Source organism: Salvia hispanica, chromosome 1, assembly GCF_023119035.1.
Source record: "Salvia hispanica cultivar TCC Black 2014 chromosome 1, UniMelb_Shisp_WGS_1.0, whole genome shotgun sequence".
NCBI lineage: Eukaryota > Viridiplantae > Streptophyta > Magnoliopsida > Lamiales > Lamiaceae > Salvia > Salvia hispanica.
The window spans coordinates 26,640,774-26,652,014 of record NC_062965.1 but is presented as its reverse complement, the minus strand read 5'-3'; the positions used below and the strand labels follow the sequence as shown (position 1 = coordinate 26,652,014).

Below are 11,241 nucleotides of genomic sequence, written 5' to 3'. Positions count from 1 at the left end.
CAGATTTTAAAAAACATAATGAAAAGTGGATTGAAAAAGTTGTTAGAAAATAAGTGAGAATAAGTTAGTGGAAAGTGGGATCCACTATCAAAAATAGTAAAAAGTGAAATTTGACAAATTTTGTGGGACAGACGAAAAGAAAAAAATGTGGCAAAATTTCAGAGACGGAGAGTATAGTTTTGACAGTAGATGGTACGCATTTTAATGTTAATTTGATGAAGAGAAAAATAAATTGAAAAAAATAGCAGGAGTGTTCTTAATGCAAAATAGAACTCACCTCATTTGAGTGTAAAACTTTTCATAAATAGATAACAAATAATTTTGATAGACAAATCAAATGTGAAAGCTTTTTATGGACAGAGGCAATATTGTTTATTGACTTGTTATATGTTAAAAAGTTATAACAGTGAGTTAGTGTCTGATTAGTAGTCTAATTGATACTCGTAATTGTGGTTGAATCACACGGCAATTTTGTTATATGAATCTTCTACTCCCTTCGTCACTTAAATATTGTCACAGTTTGACCAGGCATGTAGTTTAAGAAATGTAATGGAAAGTGAGTTGAAAAAAGTTATAGGATGTGTCATACTTTTAAAGTATTAGTTTTATAATAAAATATAAATGAGGATAAGTTAGTGGAATGTGGGGTCTATTATAAGAAATAATAAAAAGTGAAATGTGACAAATTTTATGGGATAGATCAAAATGGAAAAATGTGATAAAACTTCAAGAATGGAGGGAATATTTCTTTTTGCAATTTGCTTCCAAAGTCATTTTAGGAGGGGTCGAACCTGATGGGCCAAGACTCAAACAGGCTGTTCAAATATAATAACACCGGCTCGTTTCTACAGTGGGCTTTAGCCCTTATAGGCCACCAAATCTGCCTACATGGGATGAACTTACTAATCTGCCTAGATAATATATTATGTTTTATGCTATCTATGGAACAGAAGACTTTCTCTATCTTATTATTTCTTTTATTTTACTATTTTTCGATTTTAACTATTTATAAGTATTATTTTTATAAAATGAGTAAAAAAAAGTAAATGTGACATTATGTGAATGCGTGACGGAAGTAGTATACGTCGAAATTAGAGTTAGAGTTTGTTTAGAAGTCTAATTGATATTCGTAATCACACGCAATTTTGTTATTTGAATATTCTATTTGCTTTCGCAATTTTCCTCCAAAAGTCGTTTATGAGTAATCCGATTTGACACCATGCATTGGCCCGAACCCAATGGGCCAAGACTCAAACAAGCTGCTCAAAACACCGGCTCGTTTCTAGTGTAGGCTTTTAGCCTTTATGGGATGAACTTACAGATCTGCCTAGATATTCCTTCACATGCTTAGGGCATGTTTAGTAAATTATTTATTTTCAACTAGAGAGGATAATAATCATGTTATATACTCTCTTCATTGTATAAAAATAGAGATTTTTTTTTTTTCATTTTGGTATGTCTTATATAATTAATCTACTTTTATTTTTGATTGTAACTTATTTCTTTCTAATGGGATGAGCCTAATTCTCCACTAACATCCTCCGGTGACTTTTTTCTTCTATCTCTTTCTTATTTTATCAATTATACATTAAAACTTATGTCATTCCAAATATTTTTTTTATAGGACCAATGGAGTATTACAGTTTGTTCACTACAAAAAATTCGCTAATTAGTGATGGATGTTTCTGTCACCAAACAGTGAAATTTCCTCACTAAACAAGTTAGTGGCAGATCAAGTTTCAGCAGAACGATCACTAATAACATGTCACTAAAAAATTTAGTGACGGATGTTTCCGTCACTAAAGTTACTCCGACAAAAATCATATGAGACTACATCGCAGTAGTGACGGAAAATCTGTCACTAATTATTGACTGACACTTTTTCGTCACTAGTTTTGAACTTTTGAATGCTGTTACTAATTCCGTCACTATTTTGCGGTTTTTTTAGTGGTTCTAGTTATGTACTCCACTAAGTATCTAGTTAGTAATTTTGATAGTTTTAATTCAAAATTTTCCTATCTTTTAGTTCCTATTTCATTCAAAATATAAAATACTATCATTTAAAATTATGCATTGATTAAAATACCCTCAATAATATATTTGCAAATTGGAAAACAACTTAGCTCGCATTATTTAGAGAGATGGGAGAGAAAATATGGTAAAAATAGTATTAATGGATTGTAGGGCCCACATTCAGAGTGATGTGTATGGTAATTAGTATTTTATGTGGACGGAGGGCAGTGTTTTAAAACTGGACCGGACCGGCCGGTCGGACAAGTTCAGTTGCGAACCGGTGCTTTGTCTGGTCCGGTTTACATCTAAAAACCTGCAGTTTTTATAAAATTTTTCACCCCATATGGATCGAACCTGTGCCAATCTTAATCTTAATCTTAATCTTAATGAAGACTAACTCTTTCACCACTGGACCACAATACTAAGGTAGAAGTAATACTTCGGTTATTATTATATCAACAACTTTACATTATTTTATATTTGATCATAGTATGTTTTTATAAACTAATTAATTAACTATATTTTGATAAATTAATTAGGTAATTATATTATTCGACGTTATAATATGTATTTAATCATTTTTGTTATTTAATAAATTTTAATAGGAGTGATGTTTTATTAATCACTAAATTTTAGTATTATCATATAGATATACTATTAGTTACATACAAATTTGAATATTTTAATTAATTATTTATTTGATTATACTTATCATCCATTAAATTTAATATTATCTTTCATTAAATTTTATAATTTTATGATATAAGAGTACATATAGAAATATATTATTTGTAACACCCCGACTTTTTCTATCCTTTAGTTATTCTCGAAAGGAGTTTGAATTTTTCAAGCTGTTTTTTTTATTAAATCCTTGATTCTTTTTGTCTACTAATTTTTTTTTATTGAGGAGCAAGAGGAATTTCCTTCGAATTTGGGCTTGTCCAAATAAAATGACAATCTTTTGGGCCTATTAATTACTATTTTATTTTCAGTAGCCCAATTCTTTCTTCTTGATAGCCGTTTATTTGATCCTAGTAGAAGTACATGAATTTATATTTTATGTGAACTCATCAAATAATATGTCAAGCCCATTGCTTCAAATATTTTCTTGTTGTAAGCCCAAATTTTCCTCCTCTTATAGAGTGGCGCCTGTTCTTCCTCCAGCGTGACTCTCTGGTTCAACAATTTGCAAATCAAAGGACACAAATTCAATTGACAAATTTAAATCCCTATTACTTCTTGTTAAATGCCTCACAACTCCTTCACTTCACAAATCACGTCCAAATTCACATCAAATATAAGAAAAGTTGAAGAGAGAACACAGAGAATGAAAGGAGCTGTTTTTCAATCAAGACTAGAAGTTCGGCTCTATTACTTAAACTCTTTTATTTTCAATGATACGAATGTGGTGATATAAGGGTGGTTTAAATGTTATGTGATAAGGCTCGTTTCATGCATTGGTTTTGGGTTAAAATTATATGCTTTTGGAGGAGATAATGCACAAATTTTGAGCTTAAGTGTGCAGAAATCTGTTGGATCCAGGAGTTTGTGCTAATTGACTTGGCAGATGCAAAATAGCTGATTTTGAAGTAAAATACCAAAAGTCGTCGCTCGGACTTAGGAGAATCAGGAAGTTGACGACAAGAGTAGAAATGGAGCAAAAGCGCAGAAAAAGTCATCTACTTGGTCAAGGAGACAGAAGGGCGGAATGGAGTTGAAGCGCAGAAAAAGTCATCTACCTGGTCAAGGAGACAGAATGGCGTGCTGACATGAAGATCCTCAATTATTGCAAGGGTAAAATGGTCAAATACCGACAAGAAGTTGCCTTAGGGTTGAAGTTAAAGCCACTCTATAAATAGAAGCTTTCCACAATGAAGAGGCAGCGCTTAACACTATCGTAGTTTAGGTAGGAAGCTCTCATAGGCGCTTAACGCCACCGCTCTCTTAGTTTAGTTAGATAGTTTGCTGCTTTCTTAACTTAGTTCAATGGTTTCATCGGAGGAATTGACGACTTCACCGTTGGATCTCGACTCATTTTCCAATTTTATGAAGCTTTGGTGTTTATTTTCATGTTGAAGATGTTTTTACTTATCTTTCTTGGATGCTTTTCGCAATTGGTAGCTTAGATGTTTAGATCCATGTTGTATACATGATATCCAGTAGTTTAGAGGTTGAGATTTAGTTGTTCACGTGCTCGATTTCTGAGATCCGATAGTTTAGGTGATGCATGCAAGGTAATCTGTGTTCATTTTGTTTTCTGCTTGACCCAGTAGCGTATATCTGGTAGTTCTAGCTTGAATTTCGTGTTTACGTCTCGTTTTGAAGCATGCTCTGTTTTATTTCGTCAATGGTGTTGAAGCTCTGTTGTATGCTCTATTTTTACTTGGTTTTTTGGAGAAGATGAAGTAGGAGTTAGTTAGAGAATCAGATCTGCTTTTTGCTTTTGCCTTTTGCTTTTAACAGCTTTCTGCCAGCCCCAGCCTGTTTAGGAAAAATGGTCCCCACTTTACTTTTACACTTTGTCTGCCTATTTTGGGAAAGTTTAAGCATGTTCCTTCAGTTACAGGTGTTCTAGTAAGTTTCACTCCAGTTTACAAGTTGCAAGTGTCCGTACTTTACCCATCCCCTAGGTCAGGTAGATAGAGTCGAGTTTAATTCCGCCAGGTTAAATAGATTTAATTTAACTCAATGAATGTGTGGCAGCAGCCGACCCCTGTTCCGATTGTGTCGTAGAAACGATCTCGAGTAGGTCCATGGTCCCTGTGGTTCGACCCCGCTCTTGCACTTATACTTAGTAATATTTGTTGCATTAGTGGGAAAATTATAAATCTTGTTGAAAGGAGGGACACGTGCTCACGACACACGTGCAAAAACCCGATCTTCATTATGTCATGTAGTTTTTTTTTTTGTTTTGAATTGCCTATCTGATTGTCTACTAGAATAACGTCATACTAGACTTTGATAGTTAACGAATTCGGGTCTAACTAGGGTTTAAGTCCTACTTAGGCTAGTGTACTGATAGGGATCGTGAGTCGTCTTTTGGATCGGCCGGTCCAGTGATCGAGTTTGTGGCCACATTCTCGTTTCACATGATGATTCAGATATGGTATATGATGGATGGTGATGATGGTGGTGGTGATGCTGCTGCTGCTGATGATGATGATGATGATGATGATGATGATGATGATGATGGGCTGCACAACCAAGTTTTACGATGAAAATGATTTTAGTGTTTCGCGGCATTTTTTTTAAAGTAAAACCCGAGATTCACTCAACGATGGCTTGACATAACTTTATTGATGAAAATATTTTTGGCATGAGTTCACTGAGTGCATCAAGTACTGATCAGCCCTGCATGTGTTTTCCCTATGTGCAGGTTGAGCTGTGACGAGCATGGTGGATGTTGAGCATGAAAGTGAAGAAGATGGTTTTCAAATGTCTGGAATATGTTGTGTCTTCACACATGACATTATTCTTTTCTCGAATGCTTCCGCTGAATGTTGTTTCACTTATTTGTTGATATCATTGAATATTGTTTCTTTCAACTACCGAACCACTATGAATTGACACTCTGATTTGAAAGGTTGAAATTCTACGTTTTGATCATGAATCGAGCCCTATTGATTGTTTCCCATATTTCTTCCCCGATTCTTAAAACCCCCATTAGTTGCGATCAACCGTGTTTTCTATCCTTAGAAAATGCGGTTGTGACATTATTGCATATAATATTTGATATATTTATATAATATACATTTAATTATATATTTGCTACAGTATTCCGGTCCAACCAGTGATTGAACCGATCCGACCAATTGAACCGTGAACCAGTACTTTCGTCGGTACGCTTATCGGTCCGGTTTTTAATACATTGACGAAGGGTGTATTATTCAAACCGTAAACTTGTGCATGATCTCTTACAACATAAGTATTACGCTCCAATCTGAGTTGGCACAACAAGAAGAGGATGTTTTCTACGAAGAACAACACTAGGCTGTTCCATTACGTCCAAATCCTCACATTTAGCTCCCATCGGAAGTTTCCAGTTGAACTTGTGCACAAGATTAGCTAGCACGAGCTCAACGCTTGCCATTGCAAGCGCGATAACTGGGCAACCTCTTCTTCCATACCCGAATGGAGCGAACTTGAAATCGAGACCTTTGAAGTCTAGCGAAGAATTCAGGAACCTCTCTGGATGGAACTTGTCAGGTTCTTCCCAAGATGCAGGATCTCTCCCAATACTCCATAGATTGGCCATGACTGTCGTCTTGGCTTGGATTTCATACCTCATAACCGTTATGTCTTCTCTAGCTACTCGAACCAATAGTGGGATTGGAGGATGCAAACGTAGGGTTTCTTTGATCACTGCTTTCAGATACTGCATTTTCCTCAAGTCTTCATCAGTTATAAGTTCATGGCGATTCCTCGTACTTCTGTTTTTAAGTTCATCATGACTGTAGGATGTCGTAAGAGTTCTGTCATCCCCCATTCAAGAGTTGAAGATGATGTATCTGTTCCACCAACAAGCATGTCCTTTCAAATGTCACGAGAGAGATGTTTGGACATAACACACGCAACAATAAAGAAAAGTAGTACTCCCTCCGTCCAAAAAAAATAGGGCATATTTACCATTTCTGATTGTCCACAAAAAATAGAGCACATTCATTTATGGAAAGTTTTCAACAAATAATAACCTACACATCATTACACTAACACTACTTCTCACTTACTTTTTCTCCTTCTCTCTTACTTTTTTCCCTTCTCTCTTACTTTACCAATTCTACATTAAAACTCGTGTCATACACCAATTACTCTATTTTTTATGGACGGAGGGAGTAATAAAGCACACCCGAGAATTGTTTACCCACTTACTATTGTACATTGCGCGATGCTAAGCTAGGGTTTTTCATCATGCTTTTCATATGTAAAATATTATACTACACACACTTATTATGTTTGGAGTTGGTGCGCAATTCAATGGTTTTCGTTATACTTTTCACCCCGTTCGCGATTAAGGGTCTCAATACATTTATACTGTAAATAGTAAATAATATTTATATTCACTAACTCATCTGCTCATATTTTATTATAAAAGTAATACTTCCTCCGTCCAGATAAAATAGTCCCTTTTGTGAACAACATGAGTTTTAAGAGGAAGTTGGTAAACTAAGAGAGATGAAAGAAAAATTAGATAAAGTAGGACAAGGAAAGAGAAAAAGTAAGAGAGAGAAGACAAGAGAGGACAAAAAGTGGGTAAAGTATTTTCCATTTTTGAAATACGACTTATTTTTGCAGATATCCCAAAATGTCAAAATGAGACTTTAATTCATGGACGGATGGAATATATTAAAATGACACTCACATTCAACTACTCCCTCCGTCCCTGAAAATTTGTCACCTATTTCCTTTTTCGTCCGTCCCTAAAAATTTGTCACCTTTCACTTTTACCATTTTTGGTAGTGGACCCTACATTCCACTAACTCTTTTACACACACATTTTATTATAAAACTAATATATAAAAGTAGGACCCACATGCCACCAACTTTTTCAACTCACTTTCTATTACATTTCTTAAAATCCGTGCCGGGTCAAATGGTGACTGAATTATTAGGGACGGAGGGAGTATCTTTTTTTACTCATCTTTCTTTATATTTTTTCAAACCAATGTCAAACTCAACTGAAACCCCTAATCGCGGATGGATGAGTTACGTTATATAGAGGGAAACAATATACTCTATGATTTCGACAGATGTTAAGTGTTTGGATTTTGTGATTATGTCCGGAGGCGATGCTAAGCCAAGATTTTTAACATATACTCCCTCCGTCCCACTTTAGGAATCCCAGTTGAGTTCGGCACGAGTTTTAAGAAATATAAAGAAATGTTGGTGAAAAAAGATAGTGGAATGTGGGTCCTACTTTTTTATATTAGTTTTATAATAAAATATGAGTGGAAAAAGGTTAGTGCAATGTGGGGCCTAATACCATTTACTGAGTATTCCAACCGGGACTCCTAAAGTTGGATACCCAAAAATGGTAAATCGGGACTCCTAAAGTGGGACAGAGGAAGTAAAAGGGAAACAACTATATAAAATAGGCCAAAGAGAGGGGTGTACCAGAAGGATTGCTTTGATACCATCCCTATCAATGGAAGCCTTGAGCAAAATATCAACAAAATTGTCTTTGTTTCCATCAGCACTCTCTAAGCCTCTGTTGAGGTGTTCTTCAACCACCATCTCCAAGAATTCATCAAACTTTTGTCTCACCTTTTCAAATCTACTATGAAAGCCATTAACACGACTGATCCACCAAAGCCATGGAACACATTCTCCAATCTGCTGATTATCTCCCACTAGCTCGACCAGTTCTCGAAACATCATCGTAAACCTCCTCCCGCTTTCCCCTTCCCCAGACCTCCTCCCAAAAGCAGCTCTACAGATCACATTATTCGAGTGCAAATCAAACAGTTGGCTCAAATCCACCGCCGTTTCAGACAAACAACATGAGTCAATCTCTTCTAACAACAGGGCTGTCTCTTCCTCTCTGATAAACTTGTAAGATTGAACCCTTTTGTTGCTGAGCAGTTGAAGAACACATATGCTTTTCATTTTCCTCCAGTACTCGCCGTAGGGGGCGAAGATCACGTCCTTTAGATCGTACAGGAGCCACCGCATGGAGCTTGTGTGGGGCCTGTCGGAGAAGATAAGGTCGTGGTCTTTGATGATCTGTGCAGCTGTGTCTGCTGATTGGATGACAAGCACGGGCTTGCTGCCGAAGTGGAGGAGCATGACCGGGCCGTGCTTCGCGCCTAGGGTTTGGAGGGACCGGTGGGTCAGTGCGCTCAGCTGCTGAAGGTTTCCGATCACCGGGAGCTTCGGTGGAGATGGTGGTTGTTTGTTTGAAGGCTGGTGGTTGAACTTGAATATGTACTCCCTCCGTCCCATGTTACTTGCACTTTTACTTTTCGGCACGTCACAAACTCCTTACATTATTTATAGTTTAAGTTAGAATTAATGCATTTAATTAATACGTTAGTTTAAGTTAAGAGGTCCTTTATCAAGTGACGTCTCATTACACTTAAAATTCTAATTTGATTACACAAAAAAATCAATCTCAAATTTACGGCATAAAATGAAAAGTGCGAATAGTGTGGGACGGAAGGAGTATTTCTTAAGCATCCATGGTGACATTTGAATAATGTGATGAGAATAAGTAGAATTGACATGTTTTTCAATTGATGGATATTCGGATATTGGGGGTTTATGTTTTAATATACTCCCTCGGTCCCTCCGAATCCAATAAATACTTATCTCATATTCGATCCATAATGTGAAAGAAATGAATAACTTATCAACGGTAAATAGTGTTGATATTTAATTAAACGGCCTCAATTAAATGTGCAAGTGATTTGTGGTCTATAGTTTTTCCATGTGAAAGAAATAAATAACTTAACAACGGTAAATAATGTTGATATTTAATTAAACGGCCTTAATTAAATGTGCAAGTGATAAAAATTTTAGAGTTAATAGCTATTTATATCATGAAATTTAGTTAAATCTTGATCTATTTCATAAATTTTGAAATTGAAATATTAAATCGTGAAGTTTCATTTTTTTTCCTAGTTGTTCCATTTATGCACAAATCAACATCTTTTTGTGTTATTACAAACGGCAATGTTTCAATAAAATAAGAATGAGAAAGGAAAAAAAATAAAGGGATATAAAAGAGAAAGATACTTAAATTAATGAAACACATCATTTTGAATATCATTAAAAATTGATATTTTATGCGTGAATGGATAATTAAGAAAAATTGAAACTTCGTGATTTAATATTCCAATTTCAAACATTTTGAAACAGACTATAATTTAATTAAATTTCATGAATCAAATGACTATTAACCCAAAATTTTATAATAATGGAGAAGTTTTAATATTCCGTATGAAATTAATTAGTACATACAGGTGGTGTTCGATTTTCAAGATAAAATAATACCAAGATACAATTTAGGATTGAGTTGTGAGATTATTTTAGTTATAGGGGTTAGTTATGACCAATTATCCCATGATTTTCTATCTAGAATTAAGTTGTTTGGTTGAATCTAATGAACCAAACACATTAAAAATTTAATTCCGAATACAATCTTACAAACCAGACAACCCAACAGTATATATGCTAGGTCCGCCACGTAAGTATGTACGTAGCCTGTATATTTTGATGTGAATCAAACGAATAATTAAATTAACGACGGCATTACAAGTTGAATATTTAAATGAATGGCTTTAAGCGTTGAATATCACCTTAAAATATTGCATGCAAGTTGTCACCCTTAATTAGTCTAGTTTGTACTTTTCTTGATTTAGTGTTGGAAAATATGAATTTTTATATAAAATTAATAAATTAAGAGAGACGTAGAAAAAAGTGATTAGTATTGTTAATAGAAAGTATAATCCACATAATTTGAGAGATAAATTTTCTATAAATAGGTAATGACTAATTTTGGTGGACAGAATGAACACTACAACAAATCTTTACAATAACGACACAAGATTAGAGACGCAAATGATTGCGTTACTAAATTTTGAAAAATCATCAAAATACACGACGCAAAACAATAGCGTCCCCAAATTTAGTCCAATTAGACACATGTATAGTTGCGCCCCAAATTATAATTGCCAATTACAAATTAATGAAAAATAAGTTGATTAAAAATTTAAAACAATTACCAATGGAACAAAACTCAGAGAAACAGATCCATCGTTCTCCCTCTCTCCCATCTTCCAATCCCTAGCTCTGTAACTCTCAGCCGGCGCGCCTCCGTCATTCCGCCGCCACCGGTAAAGGTCATCGTTCCCCCTTCATTATCGAAACCCTCTACTCACGATGTGTACGCACACTACCGTGGTGACGTCTCCAAGGCTCATCGATTGCTTCTTCGCTAAGCTCAGGGAGAAAGAGGTGAATTTTCTCTCTGATTCGTGATTGGATTGGTATGTTGAGGTCGTTTTTGGTTGTGTTGTCAGTATAAATATTATGATTGATTCGGTGCTTCGTGCTTCGTTATTATAGCTGTATTGAGATGAATCAGGTTCAAATCGGCAAATCGTGAGCTTATTCTGATGTTTTGTGCTTGTGATTGATTTCGTTTGATGATAATCTCCTATTTCCTGTGCTTATAATTGATTTCATTCGATTTATAATTATAGGTTCAATTCAATAAATCAGGTTCAATTC

The 11,241-nt window shown here is 35.1% G+C and overlaps 1 pseudogene; it reads right to left on the bottom strand.

The window, feature by feature from the left end:
* Positions 1-5,941: 5,941 nt before the first annotated feature.
* On the bottom strand, positions 5,942-8,952 carry LOC125192600 (annotated as a pseudogene).
* Between the last annotated feature and the right edge of the window lie 2,289 nt (positions 8,953-11,241).